General features: G+C 40.0%; 1 protein-coding gene across 1 annotated transcript in view; it reads right to left on the minus strand.

The window, feature by feature from the left end:
- LOC144587851 (uncharacterized) overlaps window positions 1-21,590 on the minus strand; it is a 462,829-nt gene that overhangs the window by 42,075 nt on the left and 399,164 nt on the right. The gene's annotated exons all lie outside the window — the stretch shown is intronic.

A 21,590-nucleotide genomic window follows, 5' to 3' on the forward strand; every position in this document is an offset into this window, starting at 1 on the left:
TCCCCACCTGAAGATTTCAAGGCTCCCTTGGGATCCCTCTCATTCTGGGGAAACCATTGTGGCCCACTGTCCATAATGTTTCAAAAATTACATCCCAACAAAGAGAAAAGAGAGAAACTGGAAATTTTTCATTTCTTAAAAAAATGCTATGTCTGATGACATTGTCAGCCTTACACAGCATAAAGTTGAGGGACAAGATTTCAGCCATTGTGTTGTTACATTGGCCTAACCAATAAGCCTGAAAAAGGGGGATTTTTTAAAATATAAAAATAGAAAACACAAAAACAAAGAATATTTTTCTTGGCACTTAAGATGGATAAGAGAATGAAATAAAATCTGAAACTTCCCTGTCAAAATGTGTCTAAAGTGCTTTTAAAAGCCTTTAGAAAGTAACTTTTGAAAGAAACTAGATATTATTGATTAATATTGCATGTAAATAAATACATGGTACTTGTTGCATATAAAGAGTAGCTTTGTAACAACTACTGTCATTGCTCAAAATAACTATTTACATATACAGTGGTGCCTCACTTAGCGATGTTAATTCATTCCGGAAAAAACATTGCTTAGTGATTTAATCGCTAAGCGATATTAAAAAGCCCATAGAACGTATTAAAACGCATTTAATATGTTCCTATGGGCTAAAAACTTACCTTAAAGCGAAATTCCTCCATAGCGGTGGCCATTTTGGGTGCCTCTAAAGCGAGGCAAAACAGCGGCGGCCATTTTGTTTTTGCAGCAGCCATTTTGGAACCGCCGATCAGCTGTTTAAAAAAGTTTGCTTTGCCATGATCGCTTCCCCGCGATTATCGCAAAGTGAATTTTAGCCATAGGGGACATTGCTAAGTGATCGCTCCAGCAATGGCCAAAAGTCCATCGCAAAGCGATTTCATCACTCAACGGAGCAATCGCTAAGCGAGGCACCACTGTAACTATGTTACTGGGGTAATAGAAGGCATATCCCTGAAGAGCGGGATAGCATTGTGAGTAGACTCGAGCATCTTCTGGGTAATAGTGTGCAGCCAGCAAATCTTCCACTTCCAAAAGTGTTGTAATGGAACACCACCAAACCCAGCCACTTCATGATCACCAACCCCCTGGATGATGGCTAAAGTCGAAGAAAAGTTTCCACACACATCTCAAGCTGTGACTGCTACAGCTCAAAAATTGTCTGATGGTCTTGACATTTTAATTGTTTTTTGATTTTGCCCATGTTCCATGGGCATCCATGATCTTGATTTGTGCAGTATACTCTGATACGAATAAAGAAATACTATGAGTTAAAAATGATTAGCTAGGTGGTTTCTGATTCAAAGCTCACTTCAGTTTTGAGAAAGCACTAGCTTTTGGCCTCAGTCCTGGCCATTTGCAATATGGAAATAACTAAGCTTCAAAGCACAAACAGAAAGGTTTGGTGGCAATTTAAGACTAACAAATTTATTTGATTGCGAGCATTTGTGGATGTGGGCTGTAACATGCAACATACTTTTGCATTTCTGCTTGTTTTTGCAGAAACAGACTAACATGGCTACCTCCCTGAAAACAAGGATAATAGCCTAATTCAAGCAGTTGTTTTCAAATATTCTGTGTATGTATGAAATGTCTTGGGCTAGTGAACTAGTGCTATGCACCAATTATTTTGCTGTGCCTTTCCCACCGAACACCACCATTCAGTATAGGCCACTATATTATGTTGTCAAAAATAATGAATGCTCAGGGTTCTCCCCTACCATGCTGTTCCTAAGTGCAGACATCTTGTTCCAAACTGCACAGTAACTCTTCCTCCTTTGTTAAATCTGTGGGTGTTGATGACAACTGTTATGAGCCAAGATCCTATCACAAAATATTTTGCCACAGGAAAAAGAAATAGAGAACTGATGTTTCCAAACCAGCCTCAATGATTCATTGAGCAAGACTATACAGACAATGCTCAAAAATACCTCTGGATTTAGCTTCATACCATATACGTTTACTTACACAAGACTGGGCAGCCCTCCAGATGTTGTTAGTCCAAAACTCCCATCTTCTCTTGCCAGCATAGCCAGTGGCAAGGCATGATGGGTGTTGCCATCTGTCAACATCCAGCAGACCATATGTTGCTCACTCTTGGTTAAAAGATGGACAAGTAGGGGTGCAATCATGACATGAAAGGATCGTTTCTAATTGCACCAGAAAGGGATGCTTTGCTGGGAGCCACCTCTCTTAAAGTGACTCTTTGAACTATGGAGGAATCATTCCAATCTGCCCACCCAAAAAAGTAGCCTTGCTGCTGGACCAAAAAGGTCCAGCTTGGACATGCATCAGGGTCAGTCTGGGTTGTGATCTCACATACATTGCGTAGTTGCTAAGAAATAGCTTGCACTGGACAGTGACACAAGTGGTCCAAAATGCAAGTTATTTCCCTCTCTGATTGCATCCTAGGTTGATTGGAGATTTATAGCACAGCAATAGCCAGATTATATAGACTTGGATCTTCTGGTCTCCTAGATCTTTATATAACCTTAATTGTACCAAGGGTTATAGCAATATTGACAAAAAAAGGTAATCCATCATAAAATAACACATTACAAAATGGTGGGATTGTGGTGCAATGAGCCAACTAATGAGAGAAGGGGGGCAAAATTGGAATAGTTATATTATAATTTACTATTGTTTATTAAAATGGTAAATTATAATTTACCTTAGACTACCACTTGGGTTTGATGTTATGAGGCTATAATTTAGTTTCTGATTCTTCCCAATGTACATATAAAAATATTATGTTTCCTTTCATAGTGGGTGCTATCCTATGTATAATAAAACTGTAATTATAGTTTCCTATATATTATATTTCTACAGTATTGCTTTCTAAAATATGCTAGTATATTCTTTGCTTTTAAGGCATATACTGTGTTTGTGTTCAGTATGTGGCAACACTAATCCTTATGATTTTTTCTGGAATTATTTCAGACCTATTGATCCTGTTTCTCACTCTTCTAGTTTGCTGCTGGCCCTTTTTGCTCTAAACAATGTCCAATTCTGTCAATTGTTTTTGTTTATCCAGTCTTATGGCTCAAAAGTCTTTTGACAGGAGTCTTATTGGTCTTTTGCTAATCCCATCTTCTTAAGTTCATTAACGTTGTACAAACATCAGAAATTCTGGTTTCCAGTCTTGCAAAATAGCTAATACTGGAAGTTACAAGGAAGTTGCACACAAAGTATTATTGTGCAGGATGGTGGGTAAGCCAAGTATTGTTAAGATCATGATAAAGTGGTTGAGATAAATGCATTGTTTCATTCTTCAACCCCCCCTTGCAATGTGAGTGATGGGGCTTGTAGTCTTTGCAGCAGTGAGATGCTGGCAACAATAGAAGTTGTGTCCCAACATATGTGGAAGAATACATGTCATCATCGTCATCGTCGTCATCGTCGTTGTCGTCGTCATCATCATCATCGTCATCATCATCATCATCATGTAATGAACATTTTTTTGGTTGCAAAGAGGAGACTAGTAATTAAAGCACATCCCTTTTCGAGAAGAGGAACAGATTAATTTAGAACTAAGCCAGGAACACTAAGGAAATGGGAATGAATAAATTATATAAGCAGGAGTTGCTTCATAATAGAGGGAAAGTGGAAAGCTACTCGTGGCGCAGTGGTTAAAACGCCTCGTGGCGCAGTGGTTAAAACGCTGTACTGCAAGCTAAAACTGTGCTCACGACCTGGGGTTCAAATCCCAGGTAGCCGGCTCAAGGTTGACTCAGCCTTCCATCCTTCCGAGGTCGGTAAAATGAGTACCCAGCTTGCTGGGGGGGCAATGTGTAGCCTGTATAATTAAAAATTGTAAACCGCACGGAGAGTGCTTGTAGCACTATGGGGCGGTATATAAGTCCAATAAATAAATAAATAAATAAATACTAATTAAAAGGGCAATAGTCCCGAAAGCCTCAACTACACTTTACACTGGATGAACCGGTGGTATATTTCATTATTTTTTCAAAGTTATTTTTATTTATTTAAATGTTTATGTGCTACCTAAAACTGGCAAGGCCCTCAGGGCAGTTTTTAGATATACATAGGATATCTATATGGTAAGCAGCTCTGTTCTTCAGAGCTTCACAGCCATTCTTTGCCTGCCTCCGGATGCCTTACTCTGGCAAGCAGTTAGGCTGGCCCTACTTTCAGCCTAATTTTCTACTCAGAATGGTTGCGAGGATTAAGTGTTTGAGAAAGACTACATACATACACAGTCCTGAGCTCACTGGGGAATGGTGTATGGGGAATGTGATGTATTAAACTTCTAGAATTAATAACAGAGCTGGCACAGAAATTATGCAGTGATTTGGAAGGTGCTCAGTATCAGATCTCCTAACTGCTCAGGGGCAGTTTTTATCTTGGATGCCTTCAAGTGGGAACACTTCACTCTTCAAAAAGGAATTTGGGTTTAGACCAGCTTATTTTCAGCTTTATGAATAGAACTTTTAATCAACAGGGTGATGATGCCAGGGGGAGGGGCTACCCCCAAGCTGTCAATCCTCATTCCCTCTCTGTGAACTTCCTCATTAGGCATGACCCCCTGCATGGTTTGGCTATTCAGCTATAAATGGGCATGTTTTGTTTCAAATTCTCTAATGAACCATGATGCTTACCCTTCAAGGATCTTTCTGCAAAGAAAGAAGGAAATTCTTTTGAATCTGAACTGTGCCCAATCGGTGAAACAGCATTTCCTATACACACACGAGTTGACTTCTACCTACAAGAAAAAAGGCATATGTTCTATGAAGTGCAGCTAAGAAGCTTTCTGTTCTTTGCACTGAAAATGCCTTGTCAGGGATTCCTTATCCAGTAACCTTTTCTTTTCTATAAAGGATCTGCTTTACAGGGAAATGGCAGAGGGTTGCCATTTCTTTTCTTTTCTGGGAGGAGTATTTTGCCTTTAATAACTACAGTGGTGCCTCACTTAACAGTGATAATCCGTTCCAGGAAAATCGCTGTTAAGCGAAAACATCGTAAAGCGAAAATAAAAAGCCCATTGAAATGCATTGAAAACCGTTCAATGCGTTCCAATGGGCTAAAAACTCAACATCCAGTGAAGATCCTCCATACGGTGGCCATTTTCGGTGCCTGTATAGCGAGGAATCTGTCCCTAAATACAGCAGGGAGCCATTTTAATTACCCGGTGGCCATTTTGAAGCCGCAGATCAGCTGTTAAAAGAACATCGTTTTGCGAAGAATCAGTTCCCGAAGCAGGGAACCGATCATTGGAAAGCGAAAAAACCCTATTTAGACCATCGTTTTGCGATCGCAAAAGCGATCACAAAAACATCATCATGAAGCGAATTCATCGTAATGCAGGGTAATCGTAAAGCGGGGCACCACTGTATAGCACAAGGTGAACATTCAGTCAAACATTCCCTTATTTTACTTCTGCACTGAGGAAAATTACATGCATTGAATTTTGACTTGATAGCAAACTGATAAACACAAAAATAAGGCAAGGAAATTGTGTGAGTCCTACTTGACAGGCCATTTCCAAAGAAGTACTCATATTTGTCTATCTAACAGGAGCAGGTCCTTGTGGTGTCACAAAGGACAGACAAAAATCAAGAAATGATTTGTGTCAGACAATATGGGGAGGCAATGATGAATTTCAAGGCCAATAAAATAAAGCTATCAAGGATCTGCCCCCAAAAGTCTGTTGGGGAGATTTGCAGGCTTAAGGCTTAAAGAATGTAGTTGTCCAGTAGCACCTAGAGAGCACAATTTGTACAACTTGAAAATTATAGTTTCTATTTTAAACGACTGGTTCTTCCTCAGGCTTGTCCCACAGTATTCAAATTGTCAAACAAATACTAAACTGAGAACATTCATCTTGGATACTTGCAGAGCAAAAGTAAGGCAAGGAATTTCAAAGCTGCTGAGTTGTGAATTGTTTGCAGGTCCTGGTTAAGGGCTCTTGGTGATAGGATATTCTGGAGGTCATACTTTCATAGGGTCACCCTAAGTCAAAGAGGACTTGACAGCACATATTAATAACAACAATGTGCAATTCCAGAAACAGAAGATTTTCTGGAGCACACAAGGTAACAAATGGCATGTCCGGAGGCCATGAGAATGAACCTTAAAACTAGGATTGCCAAGCTAGCAGTATCTCATTCTTGAAATCTCAAGCTCCAAACACAAAGAATGAACGCAAAAGTTGTTCTCCTATGCCACCAGTAGACACCATCCTTTTGTTCCCAAGGTTTCATTCTGTAATTGTTCAGCATATGAACAACAGTGAACTGGTAATCCGCATAGTAGGGAGTGAAAACCATCTATCAAGACCAGTCACAGTTCTAGGACATTTAACAAGGCAATCTCTCTGACTTGCTCATCACCATGTGTGTTGTATTATTTAATGATTCTTCCATAGATCAGTCTCATGTTTTTCCCAAGGCCGTACTTTGTTTGTTAGTGTATTAGCTGTGTATCGGTTTCTTTATTCATCAAGACTTTACCTTTTCTTTTATTGCCTGCTTTGAAACTTTTCTACTTTGAAGGTATACTTTAAAGACAGTGTGTTTCAGCTATGGACTCAGAAATGTGGCACATTCTACATTTGTCCCATCTAGCCATCTTTTTCTTGAATTCTTTTTGTGGAACCCTTTTCATAATATACTTTAAATGCTTTCAAGACTTACATGTACTATTTCTTCATGTATGTGAACATTTTTGAATGCAGGGCAGAAAGAGACAGAAGTTGCTTTTAAATTAATAGATGAAAATAGTTGAAGGTATTTGTTTGTTTGCTCAAGTGGCATTAATGTCACAAAAACATAAATGTGACACATGCTAGTGGCAGAGGGAGCATGACTTGAATGTCTAGCTTTTTTTTAAAAGTAAGAACTCCATTCTGTATCCCTCACTTGAACTTCATGGTTTCTAGAAAACCACTTTAGCATTCTTTATCTTTAAGGGATAAAGTGGAAAAACCACAGATGACTGGACCAGGTCAGTTGGTTTTGGGAGAGCCTGGAGGGAGGAGAAATGTTTCCCTGAAATGCTGAGTTGAGACATCCCCTATCCTGTGTAATCCGCAAACTTCTCAAGGTCCTGTGATATATAGCTTCAACATCCCTCTCTCAAAATGAGATATCTGAACCCTAATTTTAAAAAACCAGAGGCGCTAAAAAATTATTTTGAATTTGGGGCTCTGGTTCTAGCATCACTATTCACGTATATTGATACTACTGGCCGAAATCCAGAAAACTGGGAATTTGCTATCTTAGTCCCCATATTTAGGAAGGGAAAGAGAGCTGATCCTCCAAACTACAGGCCTATTAGTCTCCTTAGCATAATCTGTAAATTATATACCAGGGAAATTTAAAGATTGGCTGGACCAGGATAAGATACTTGCAGAAGAGCAGGCAGACTTCAGGGAAGGCCGATCTACCATCGACCAATGCTTGATATTACAATATCTTATTGAAAAATATACCTCTGATAAAGCAACCTCACTCCATGTAGCTTTTATAGAGCTCAAGGCAGCTTTTGACTCAATATGAAGGGTCAAATTATGGAGGAAACTAGAGGCTTCTAACATTGACAGGCGTCTGCTTAAACTTATTCAGGCTCTCCATAGAAATACCTCACTTAAGGTAAGATGCAGTGCTCACGGCCATCTTACTAATGCCATTCAAACACAAAAAGGAGTCAAACAAAGCTGCCTTCTGGCTCCACTTTTGTTTAACTTTTACATTGATTCTATGGTGGACCAGTAAAAAAATATTGACTTTTATCCCCCTAAAATCGCAGGGAGGCATATAACAACATTACTGAATGCTGATGATGCAGCTATCATCTCTAGGACCCCAGTTGGGCTTAGAAGAGCATTGCAAAGGTTGTCTATATATTGTGAGCAGGAACACCTGATAATTAATTTTCAAAAAACAAAAATCATGTCTTTTGCCAAAAGGCCAATAATGCGAACATGGATGATAAATCAGCATAGAATTGATCAGATCCACCAATTTAAATATTTAGGTGTCGTTTTCCAATCTAACGGCTCTAAGAAAGCACACAATGATTATGTGGCATTAAATGCCCAGAGAAGTTCTGCTGCAATATTACAATTTATGAGAACAAAGGGGGGCCATTACATTCCCTCAGCCATTAAATTGTTCCATGCAAAAGCAGAAGCCCAACTACCGTATGGCTCCCAATTGGACTCCTTCCCAAATATTGCAACCCTAGAATGTGTACAATCAAAATTCCTGAGGGCAATATTAGGAGTCCACAGGGATGTCACCAACATAAACCTAAGATTGGAAACTGGTCAAATTAAAATCAAAGCCAGGATATGGATTGCAATTTTCATGTACTGGTTCAAACTGTCTTATCTGCCCATTGGTCTTGCACCACTGATCCGGCAAGACACCTTCAAGTCAAAATGGGTTCATTGAGCAAAAAATAGCTTCTTTGGGTCTCTGTAGGTTAACTCTGTTAACCATGGGAATGGAACAGGCAAAGAAAATCATTAGGCAGCGTATTGAGGACATCGAGAGACATAATGATTTAAGCAGGGCCCCAGAACTCTACCTGAGGGAGGACAGCTTATACAAGGTTACAGCAGCACCTTATTTTGCCCAGTTGGAGCAGCCCAGGCACAGAAGGGTGTTTACTCTTGCCTGGCTTAACACACTACCTTCAGCAGTGCAGGAGGGACGGTAATAAAAGATCCCCTGGGCAGAGCGCCTTTGACCGTGTGGAATGGAGCAGATAGAAACAACTGAACACGTCCTGTTGTGGTGTACATATTACAAGGAAGTACGTGAAGAACTTGTTTCCCCTTTGATTGCCGATTTCCCGGTTGTATAGAGCAACAATGTATGCATGTGCTGCTGTCTGACTCCAATCCCATGCTTACACATAGGGTTGCCAAATTTCTTACTGCTACAATGGGCATTAGAAAAAGGACCCTAAAAGTGGATGAGCCTCTGCAGTTAGAGCATGGTTTGCTAGGCATTTTGGAATTGCTTTAGGGGAGATGTTTTGATGCTGTTGTTGTTTACCTCAGAACTGATTATTGCTTTGCATTCGATCCCAATATTTTTGTATACTTCTGTATATTTATATATATTGATGTTTTATTTGTGGCTGGTCTTTTGACTGTAATAAAGTTTTATCTATCTATCTGTTTCTCATTTTTTAAAATGACCTCTCCATTTCTTAGTCACAGAAACCACAGATCTAGGTCTGAGAATATGGAGAAATAAATCAAATACAAGGTAAGTCCTCCAACGCTAGAGATACCCAAGAGAAAACTGGACAACCATCTATCAGGTCTAGACTGATTTAGATTCTTTCACTGAGAAGGTGGTTGGACTTAGTGGCCTTATAGGCTCCTTCCAACTCAATTATTCTATGATTCTATGACTAAATGTTTAGCGAGAAGAAATGCTTGTCTAGACGAGATGATTTGGGGAGCAGTTAGGCCCCAGGCCAGATCATATCAAAACTGCTTAACATCTGAGACTGAGCAAATGGTGCACAGGATTATAGTTGTGGTCCAGAAACAGGTCATTATCTCTTTTTTAAATATATTTTTTTCTTCACAGAAGAAAAGAAAAGAGAAAGAAAAACAACAAACCAAGTACAGTATAAAGGAAAAAGAAAAAAAAACTGACTAACACCTCAAATTAAACTAAACCCTCCCCCCTTTGGAGTCAGAGACTCCAGCTTCGTTAACTCCTCTACTCTCCCCAATTTGGTTTCCAGTATATACTAAGTAGATATACATATATCATAAACTTTGCCCTACACTCCTGTCTTCTTCTGGGCCCAAGAATATATTAATTCCGAGCTTTGTTTTACATAGTCTCTTGGTTGTTCCCGTAGTGCTTCCGAGTGTCCAGTTCTGCTATATCCCATGGCTTCTTTAACAACTCTTCTATCGTTGGAACCTCTTCAGTTTTCCATTTTTGGGCCCAGAGTAATCTAGCTGCTGTGAGTATATACATAAGACAATGCTTCAATTTATTATAATTAATTCCTGATATGACATTCAATAATGGCATTTCAGGTTTAATATCTAATTTCTGCTGGGTAACTTCTTTTGCTAATTCCCATACCTGTGTCCAATAATTTTTGACCTTTTCGCATGTCCACCACATGTGATAATAAGTTCCTGCATTTTTTACACTTCCAACATATATTGCTGTTACCCTCTGACATTTTTGCTAGTCTTACAGGTGTGTAATGCCATCTGTAGAACATTTTGAGGATATTTTCTCTAAGATTTGCTGGTTTAAACATCTTATAGCTTTCTTTCCACACCTAGTCCAATCATCAAGATCCACATTGTATCCCAAATTTTTTGCCCATTTTACCATTGTCTCTTTCACCCTCTCATCCTCTAAGTCATATTCTAATAAATGTATGTACATTTTCTTAATTATTCTTTCATCCATATATATCCACAGTCTATCCATCTGGACTTCGCCCTCAAAGAAACCCACCGTCCTATCTTTTTTGTATCTTGATTCTAATTTTACCATTGACCACTAATCAACAGCTACACCCATTTTTTTCCAAGCTCTTGTTTGTCCTTTATCTTCTGCTCTTTAGTTAACAGATTTTCATATGTGGTCAACTTTCCTTTCTGTTTCAGGGCCTGAAACAGGTCATTATCAATTGAGTTCTCAACTGAGATCACAGCAAGTCATTCCCAGAGTTTGAAAGCCATTCTGAAAAGAGCTTGGAAAAGCTTCTTTTTTGGGACTCGAATTCCAATGGCCATGCTGGCTGGCAAATTCTGAAAGTTATAGTCCATATGTGGTACAGTGGACGGAGTGATGAACTAGGACACAGGGTACCTGGATTCAAATTCCCACTCTCATGAAAGCTCACTGGAGGTGTAGGTGGCACTGGTAAAACCACACCTTGAATATCTCATTTATCTTGAAAGTCCTATTAGGATCACTATTAGTCAGTTCCAACTTGAGGGCATATTAAAACATACTGAAAACAAAACAAACCATTAACAGGGGCGAAGAATATGTTCATTTGTTACTACCTCTCTTGATCCTGTTGTTTTTAGCTGTTGTTGGGGAAAGGTGCGGCTTTTCCTGGGATGGAGATGCAGCAAATTGGAAAGCTTTACTCCAGAATTTCCCCAAATCATGCAAGAAATAACACATGAAATCTGTGTTGAAGAAGCTGGCAGCCTCAGATTCTCAGTAAATTAAGGCATTTTAGGCAGATGGGCCTCAGTATGTATCTGAGGATGCTAGTAAGAGATCAGAAGAGATACCTCTCTTCCTTGTTTCCTTTACGCTTTGTACATTGGGCAATATTGACATGCAAATATTGATTCAGCCGATACTGGCACTCCCCCTGCCCTTTGCTTCAGCTCATCCTAATCACACCAGGGAACAAACAGCTGTGTTGCCTCTCTACATAGGTGATGATGAGGAACTGGACTTGGTGCTGTTTGTATTAAGACCATTCCAATGTCTGTCTGTTCAACTGGCTTACAGTTTAGGCGTGCTGAGGGACTGGGATTGTGTCCATTGGTCCATTCCATTTCAGCATTTTGGCACTGACAAATCTTTGTGTGCTGAGAGAAGACACTGCTCATGCTATTGGCTTAAACCAGGAAGGTCTTGCAGGATTATTTTGCCACCTGCCTTCTGGCTGGATAGCTCAGAGAGTTAGCTATGTAGGCTAAGAGTTTGATTCCCCATTGGGCCTCCTGGGGAAAAAGCCAATCTGTGTGGTCCTGGGCAAGTTATGCAGCCCCAGAGCACTCCCTACCTTTTTCTCAGGTATCTTTATCCCTGATGTCTCTCTAGAAGACTACTTATTTAGATTTCCAAAGAGATAGTCATGTTACTCTTGTTTCAGCATTCCTATCAAACCAACAAACAAAATACTGTGGCACCTTTAGTACTAGCAGGTTTATTTCATTATGATCTTTCATAGACTGCAGTTCAGGTGCACACAGAATATTTAAGATACAGGTTTATATACATATTCTGCCAATATGATAGCAACACACTGAACAACCACTCTGAGCTGAGTTGCCAACATTTTGAGTGGTGCAAGATGTTTATTGTACCAAAAAAGACGTTAAAAGGGAGATTTGAGAGGGAAACAGATGAAATGGTGACATTCATGAATTCCAGTGCCAGCATCTTTTAAGACACTCTGGCCAAAATCCAAATGAGAAAAAACACAAGAGCAGCCATGCACTAGTGTTTCCCTAGTGAGATCCCCTTCATGCTTCTAATCATATATCTGATTTTACACTGCAGTCATACCAAAGGGAGAAACAAATGCTTGTGTAATATGTCTGCAACGGCATAAGCAAGTATGGTTTTCTTCACAGTTTTCTGCATAGCCCCACAACTCTTGCAAAACTCCTTCCTGAAAGCAGAAGTCACTGCATCAGTACTTCAGGGACAACAACTTGCCTATCGTATACCACCCAACTGAGAACTTATATAGTAGCAAATTGCTCTACATATTACCAGGATGTTTATAGAAAGCAAAGCGTGCTGCTTATATACCGCCCCATAGCGCTTCAAGCTCTCCCTTGGCGGTTTACAAGTTAATTATTCAGGCTACACATTGCCCCCCCCCTCATTTTACCAACCTCGGAAGGATAGAAGGCTGAGTCAACCTTGAGCCGGCTACCTGGGATTGAACCCTCGGTTGTGAGCAGTTGTGGCTGCAGTACAGCAGTTTAACTACTGCATCACAAGGCTTTTATGTTTATGTGATGCATACTTTGGTTCTTGTTTGTTTGCGTGCTTGCTTGATGCCCCACCTTTTTTCAAATAAATAAATAAATAAATAAACAAACAAACAAACAAATAAATAAATAAATAAATCCCAAAGCATCTTATAAAGTATTTTAAAAAGCTGGTAAAAGTTTGGTAAAACAGCTAAAAATATAATAAATTATAATATATATATATAAAAAACGGTTACATATATTACAAATTAAAACTATGGAATAAACATATTTAAAACAATATAAAAGTCTTTTTAAAAGAGAAAAATGCAACACCCTTATTAAAAGCTTTCCTTAGCACTCAGTTGCTTATTAAGAGCCTACCTTAAAAAACAAAAGTCTCTCCCTACTGGGGTCCTCAGCTAACATTCCTGTAAGGGTGGCAGGACTGAACGACCTCCTCCCTTAAATATCTTAAAAACCAGGGATGCTCATATAGGGAAATACAATCCTTCAGATAGCCTGGATCCAAGTTGTTAATGACTTTATAGGTAAAACACAACACTTTTAGTTACTTTGGGAAACAGAGTGGTAATTAGTGAAGCTGTTCTAACAAGGAATGTCTAGTATCCTAGTAATTAGCTCCAGGCAGGAGTCTAGCTGCAGCATCCTAGAGGCCTAGAAATTTCTCAATTCCTTCCAAAGACAGCTTCGTGCAGACTACATTATAACATTCCAAACAGAATGTAACTAAGGTGTTACCATGGTCAAATCAGACATCTCAAGGAATGGGTAGCTAGTTCAGTAATTTCAACTGTACTAATACACTCCTGTACATTTCTGAGTTCTCAGAGGGGAGGGGTGTCAGTTCACCTCAACCAAGCACATTTTTGTGTCCAAATTGTTTATTTTTTCCAAAGGCCTGGTGCAATGCTGGTGTGCTAGACCAGCTGGAGACCAGAGGGGAAAAAGTGAGCAAGGAGGAAATCAGAAGAGGGGAGGAAATTGACAGTCAGCTCTTGCTTGCAGCTTGTTAAGGTAGCACTACAATAGCCATGTCTCCTGCAGATCTGGAAGGCTGCAGCCGAGCCACCATAACCAATTGCTAACATGTTCCAACTGGCAATTTCCCCCCCTCTCTCCCCAGAGTCAAGTGAATTCACTTGGAAAACCCAACTTCCTAGATGCGACTTCACTACAGAAAGCTTTGTATTTTTCCTGCTGTGTGGTCACAGCTTTAATGCAAAACAAAGGTACTGATGTACCTACTTTCATTTTCAAATAACCATGTGCTTACTCAACCTCAATGGAGGTAAAGTGGGATTACTGTGTAAAGAGGTGTACTCCTCCCTGATGGGATAGGGACCACAAAAGACACTCTGGTATCATTCATCACCCCAAAGGAGACTCTGAAATGGTAGTCAATTTAACTAGCAAATGTTTATTCAAAACTATTTGCATCCATCTCCAACGTACAGTTCAGGTCACTGGAATCTCTGCAGGCGAGTTAGCCCTAGTCCACTGAATCACTTGGGCTGAGGTTGTCTCCATCACATCTCACATACCCATGTGATCTAACCAATAATGAAGGTTTATAAATCCTTAGATTCCCCAAACGAATGCACTTAGTTTTTCACAGTGCCAATGGTGAAGAGCTAGTTCTCTCATTGTAGCAGGGTCCTTCTTATTCCCTTCAGGTGCAACCCTTGGTCTCAGCTCAGCTTTGTTGGATTATCTAGGGTCTCCTGTGGTCAGTTCTTTCTGCAGAGGATAAGAAAAGATGTAGCCCAAGGGAAGACTTCCTTCTGATGCCACTATATCCAGTATACACTGTGGGGGTCAGACTCCGCCCTACTCCACTCTGGAGCACTGGCCCAGCCTTCTGTCTTGCTCGCCTCCTCCTCCTCTCCCCTGCCAACTGCCCTGAGTTCTTCTTCTGTCTACATTTTATCCCCCTCTTAGCAGGAAAACTCCTTGGCAGGTTCTTCCCCATCTTCTCCACTTTCCTGTCCCTTCTGGTTCATCCTGTCTCTTGGTTCCAGAGGAAAGGCCATGTTGGGGCAATACTCTGGGGAAGCATGTCTGATATATTTGCACAGACTGCCATGGCTACCTCTTCCAAACCCTGGGGAAGGGATCCATCCCACGTCCTTCCCTGGCAGAGAGCTGTGGAGGATTATTGAGACATAGAGGCCTTTCTGTGGGCCAACGTTCACCCACTCAGGGTAATAAATGAGTAAAAAACTTTAACCCTGAGTAATTTTGTTTCCCAGATGGAAGAGAAAAAATAATCTGAAAGAGAATGCAGAATATTTACCTATGTATGCCCCAGAGCTATTCTACAGGTATATGGTACCATGTTCTGAATGTTTGATTTTGCTCTTTTCATATAGGTATGTGCTTGGATTTTCCCAAGTAGGGGGGAGGTCTGAGCAGTAGTGCTACCAATTGGATGAAAAATTACTGGTAATGTGCAGTCACTTTTTAAATTAAAAATCCTTTCCTTCACTCACAGTTAAACAGGAAGAGACAACTAAAAGGGACATTTTAGTTCTCTCTTCCAAACAACAGATTCACTGCTCCTTACAGTAAAAACTCCCCAAAGAGAGGCTTGTTTCATTTAAATGGTGCTTTCAGCTCCTCTCTCCTTCTGTCTCTGCCTCAAACTCTGTATTTCTTCTCTTCTCAGCATACGGATGAATACACACAAGTACCTCTGCTGCCTGTAGTTGTTGGGGTGAGTTATCTACCCAGGTCTGATGGCTTTCCAGTTCAAATACAAGATACTTTCAGATACTAAAAGCAAAAATAGGTATTTTCATATCTGAAAGACTAACTAATTCCATTTGATATACTGTACTATAAACCTTTACAGTTCATCAGATGCAACATTCCAATAGTTAGAGTAACCGACCCACTGTTCTAAAATCCTGCTGGAAATACAGATATGAAGAAGCCATATCCTAATAGTAAGGCTATAAATAGACATTGAGATTTTCCAAATGATGTATTTGTTCTGTATCATGTACCCAATTCGTGACCATGTTATTGATATTTTTTTTCTGCCATCCCCATGACATATTCAATTTGATGCTAATGTATCTCAATTCAAATACTAACATTTGTGATTTTCTGCTTTCCCCCTCATCCTTATACATGGTTTATTTTTTATTTGGGTTTGGTATCTGGGGAATGCAGTTTAGAATTCTGGTGCTTCCCAGAAGAAGTTTGTTTCTGTGATCAGCACATCATGTCCAAAGTCTTTAATTAGGCTGTCAATTATCTTTAACCACATACCCCCATATCACACACCAACAAAACAAAGGGAAAAAAACACCACACTTCTGAGGAGTTCTAGCTGGGAAGTTGCTTTCTACATATTTGTGAAAACAGATGTCTTCAGATTTCCTGAGCCGAAGCTGTTTTCAGTGAAGTGGCTTTTTAAAATGAAGCAGAACCCAGTACACATTGTGTTCATTTGGAATGAACTGGATTGAACTGGTGTGTGCGTCTGTGCAATTAATTTTCTAGAAGTGCCAATCAACTGAACATTTAGAAGTTATTTGGCACCAATCTGTAAGTGTTTAGTTATTTTCCTCCTTCACACCTAAAAGCGACCCATTTGAACCAGATTTTCAGGTCACTGTAATATGAAACTGGAGAATTAACTATATGAAGGACAGTCTCTCAACTGCAGCATGCCACAGTTGAGAGGTGGAAATCCATTTCTGGTTGTTGTGGGTTTTTCGGGCTCTTTGGCCATGTTCTGAAGGTTGTTCTTCCTAAAGTTTCACCAGTCTCTGTGGCCGGCATCTTCAGAGGACAGCACTCTGTGCTCTGGTGTAGTTGGCTAGGGAGTGCAATATTTATGGCTGTGAGATAGGCTTTTGTCTTTTTCTGTAAATGGGTGATTAGTGTGACGTTGTGGGTGTATTGTTGTCCTTAGGAGATTATCTGTCACTGTGGTTGATGGGTGTCATTAGCTGGTCTTTTGTGTGTAGTGAACCCCTGTACTTGTGGCTGGGTGGAGTTTGTTGACCTTTTGCACGCTGTATTTTTGAGAGCTGGGAGCCAAGTTTTGTTGAGCTTCACACTTTCCTCTTTTTGTTGAAGTTCTGCTGGTGCTTGTGGATTTCAATGGCTTCCCTGTGTAGTCTGACATGATGATAGTCTGGGCAGCTTTTCCATGCTGATTAAGAGAGGGATTCTGACATGGTCGATTTGCAATAGTAAATTCTTCCATTGGTGTCATCTGTGTAATCTCGAATCATTTCATTGGCTCATCATGCAATCAATCAGCTGCAACAAGCTCTCCTAAAGCTGCAATAGCTCTTCTATCCTTCACACAATAGCACCCCAGGGTCTACAGGACTGACTGGATCTTTTACTCCTAATAGGGAGTGGGAGGTCCATCAGTGGAGTGGATCTGACCCTGGATTCCTTCCTCTTTGCCTCCATAATAATCTCAGCAACTAATCCTTCTCAGACACCAGAATTCTAATATCACGGTATGGAAAGAAAGCACATTAGTACTTTGACCTTAAGGTCTGGGGCCAGAACACCATATCTCCTGAAAGGAACCAGAGCACTACACTAGTCTTGAAGCTGACATAGATCAGTTCCCTTACATTGGTATTCATTGGCAGGGAATCAATTAAAGGAAGGAAAGCATGTATTCCAAGACAGAGGAGATCATGAAAACACTGCTCTTCCATTACTTCAGGATCCAGAATCCAGCAAGGTAGGATGTTGGAGCTCTCTATGATCATGGACAGTATTGCTTTGGAAATTGCTAGTGGTTACTCTCCCCCCTCCTGCAACAACCAAACATCATTGCATGTTACAGCATGTGTGTGTCAGTAAAAGATTACACTTAGAAGTGGAGAAATATGTTGTGATTTGTTTTTAACTTCTCCTTTTCTTATTTTGACATGGGAATGTTCCATTTTGGAGCAAGAGTTGTTTACACATTACTAATAGCCTGGTGTTGGTTGGACGAAACATGAATTTCCAGTTCTCCTCAATTTTTTTAGCAGAATGAACTCATGTTGATAATAATGATACTTCAACTTGTTATTATGACTCTGGCCTAATAAAATATGACTTCATATTTGAAAACATCTGAATTTTTACTTTAGAAAAACCAGTTTTAGAGTTCAAGATTATATATGCTCATTAGTATAATAAAATACACATAGATGTCTATATTAAAAGGGTGTTTGCTCAATGTACAATTAATCACTCTAAATATTTTTCCCCTTTAGGAGATGTTTCATTGTGGAAAATTTGAATTTGAAATGTTTACCATGAGTTCATTCTTGTAAACCTGTTTCAAATAATATTAATTTATCTGGACACTCTGCACAAGATCTGAAAGTTGCCATTCTGGAAAAGAAAAATTACAGGACAAGAATCCAGACAGAGACAGCTGATATAAAATATAGACGTATGTTTTAAACCCATCTCAATAGACTCAATATAAACCAATGTTTCTTAGGCCATTATCAATTGTAACCTCTTGTGTTGTATCTGCTGCAATTCCTGGCTGTATTTCCCCTATTTACAAGCTCCATCAGTGATTAGAGATACATATTACAATCCTGTTTATTATCTGTAAAGGTAAAGGTTCCCCTTGACATTGTTAGTCCAGTCGTGTCCAACTTTAGGGGGCGGTACGCATCCTGTTTTCAAGCTGTAGAGCCAGTGCTTGTCTGAAGACAGTTTCTGTGGTCACGTGGCCAGTGTGACTAGGGAACGCTATTTTACCAAGGTGATACCAATTTATCTACTCACATTTACATGCTTTCAAACTGCTGGGTTGGCGAGGAGCTGGGACAAAGCGACGGGAGCTCACTCCGTTGCGTGGATTTGATCTTACGACTGCTTGGTCTTCTGACCCTGAAGCACACAGGCTTCTGCCGTTTAGCCCACAGCACCACCATGTCTCTTATTATCTGTAGCCTGGGATTAATTTGGCAATCACTGTCATTGTTTACAGAACAATGCTTCCTGGGAGGGGGAACTGAATATCAACAGGGGTCTTAAAAATAATTTTGAGCTTTGAAATGCTACACCATGCGCTCAGGAAACAGTCTCTTTGTTTTAGGGCCATGTACAAATGTATAAAGATTTACCATGTACAGTAATCCCACTCTCATGTTTGAGGAAGTGGACTTGTCCATAGAAGCTCACATTAAAATATATCACTTAGTCTTTGAGATGCCACAATGTTTTTGTCTTTATTTTTTAATTTTTATTTTTGCCTGATATGCTAACAAGACTAACATGGTTGCCTCTTCTAAAACTAAATAAATGAAATTACAGTGTTGAGCTCCTGTGTTTTGGAGTGGAGTATAAAGATGTCATGTGCCATCAAGCCAATTCTGACTTATAGAAACCCTTTTCAAAATGTATTAGGTACAGAATATCCAGGATAGCTCAGAGAGTTAGGTACCTGGCTGTGGAGGCTGGGAGTTCAGTTCCTCACTGTGCATCCCAGAGAGTCAGAAAGCTGAATAGCCCCAGGATGCGCCCAGGATAAGGGAATGGTAAACCACTTTTGAATACTCTCTATCTAGAAAACCTTGAAAAGCATTGTCATAAGTTAGAATTGACTTGATGGCACATAATTATTATTATGAAGATGTCAGAACCACATGCTCATTGCTCTTTTTGCATTGAGTAATGGTTCTCAGTCACCTCTCTGGGTGGATTGGGCTCCTTCTCTATTTGCTCATACCAAGCCTTCCATTGTTACTAAAGAAGAATGTCTTCTCACAACTGTCTTATTCATAAGATCTGTGATAAAATCTTCCCTGAAAGAATTATGACATGGAATGTAACTAATCCACATATTTCACCCCCAACTTTTTTTGATCTGGATCTCTATCTTCTTTTCACTGTTCAACTTCCTTGTTAGCAGTTTAAGAGATTATGAGAATTACTTGGTTGATAATTAAAAGGAAAAGAAATGCAGATATCACATCACCATAACCCTGACTGAGAAAAAGAAGCCCACTTCCTCTCATTCATAAAACTGGTACAGCTAAACATTGTATGATATAGCTAATATGTCCATTGGATGGCCCAGTCACATCAAGTGTGTCTGTTTACACAGAGCAACTTCCTGTACCTGTGTCTCAGAAGGGGAAGTCCCAGAGAGGACCACCCCAGTATCTTTCCACCTGGTACTTACATTATATCAGAGGTTAGAAATGTGCTGGTAGAGGATTCTGGTAGTTAAAGCCCAAAAAAGTAATGGTCCCCAGCTCTGAATTACTGTATATGACAGACATGTATGCTATTTAGAAACATCTTGTGGATGTTTCCTTAGGAAATAAACAGCCATGTGATTGATGAGCAAAGAAGCAACATTCAGGCTTTGATAATACCTTTATGAGACCATTGAAATATCATTTTAGAATGTGAGCTTTCATGTCCTCCAGCACCAGTGGAAGATGATCTGTTATGGCAAATGGGGTAGTGCCCCATCTTTGGCTCATGCTGTCCTTCCCCCAGCCTGGGTGGACTTGTTGATGGAACATGGGCGGCGGGGAAGGGGAGCCCTTCCATGGCCCTAGAGATCTTACAGTTTGATCAGGCTCATATACAAGTTCACAGTTTTTAGTAGATCAGAAGGGCATTGGGTTGGCCATAAGTTGGACCCTGAATTGTGCAAAGGAATTATACAATGCTGTTATAATATTGGATTTCATGTGTTCTGTTATAGACTCCAGTTGGTAATCCAGCTACTGCATTCCCAGCCAGCTGAAATCAGTAATACAGCTGCAGCATTCTCAGCCAACTGAAATGCTCTTCCATGTAAGCTCCATATGATTTTTACAATAGTCCAATTGCATGCATCACAGTGACCTTAATTCTCATCCTTATCTGGCAAGTGTGCAGTATGTATGGATATAAAGAAAGGATATAAACACTGATTGAAGAATAATAAAATTATGAAGTTGTAGGATGCTGGAAGGGACTTTGAGCATCCTCAAGTCCAACCCCCCCCCAACTCCAAAAGGAATTCCATAGGTAAAGCATCCCTGTGGCTATTTCAGTTCTGTTTAAAAACCTCCAATGAAGGATAGCTCACCACCTTCCATGCAGTCGATTCAATTAAATTAAACAGCTCTAAAGTTCTTAATATTTGGGCAAAAAACCCTTTCCTGTATTTGAATCTATTACTTTGCGTCTCACCCTCTGAAGCTACAGAAAATAAGCTTCCTCCATCTTCCATATGACGACCCTTCAAATATCTGAGGAAGGCTAGCCTATCACTTTCTAGTCTTTCCTTCTCCAGGCTAAACATACTCAGCTTCATCAACAGTTCCTCATACTTTCTTGTCACTTTGTTGTTTTGACTACAATAGATCCTCATGGCTAACCTTCTAAAGGTTGTTACTCTAACCCAGTTGGGCACATCTGGTCCAGGTGTAACTTTTCTGAACTTGCTGTGGACTGCACCTCCCAAAATTGAAATCATAACTGGTAGAAAGTTTACTTCTGTTTTTTATAAAAATGCACTTTAGGGGCAAAACAGCAGTAGAGACAGCAGCTTGTTTCTCAAAAGAACTGTAGTTCCTGGAGGCTTCTGCAGGCAACAACCCTTTCTTTCTTACATTATTTCAGTATGGGGGAATTAGGAAAATGTGGGCTCCCTACCCTCCAAAACAAAACAAAACAAAACAAAAAACAAAAAACAAACACACATTTGAACTCATACAGTGCACGGTTTGCAGGTTACCCAATCTTGATATCCTCCTCCTCTTCCTCCTCCTCCTCCTCCTCTACCTTTAAGTCAATCCTGACTTATGGTGACGCATTTCAGGGTTTCTCGGGTAAAGAATATACAGAAGTGGTTTGCCATTCCCATCTTCTGGGGGCATCC

Source organism: Pogona vitticeps, chromosome 3 (genome assembly GCF_051106095.1).
Source record: "Pogona vitticeps strain Pit_001003342236 chromosome 3, PviZW2.1, whole genome shotgun sequence".
Lineage (NCBI taxonomy): Eukaryota > Metazoa > Chordata > Lepidosauria > Squamata > Agamidae > Pogona > Pogona vitticeps.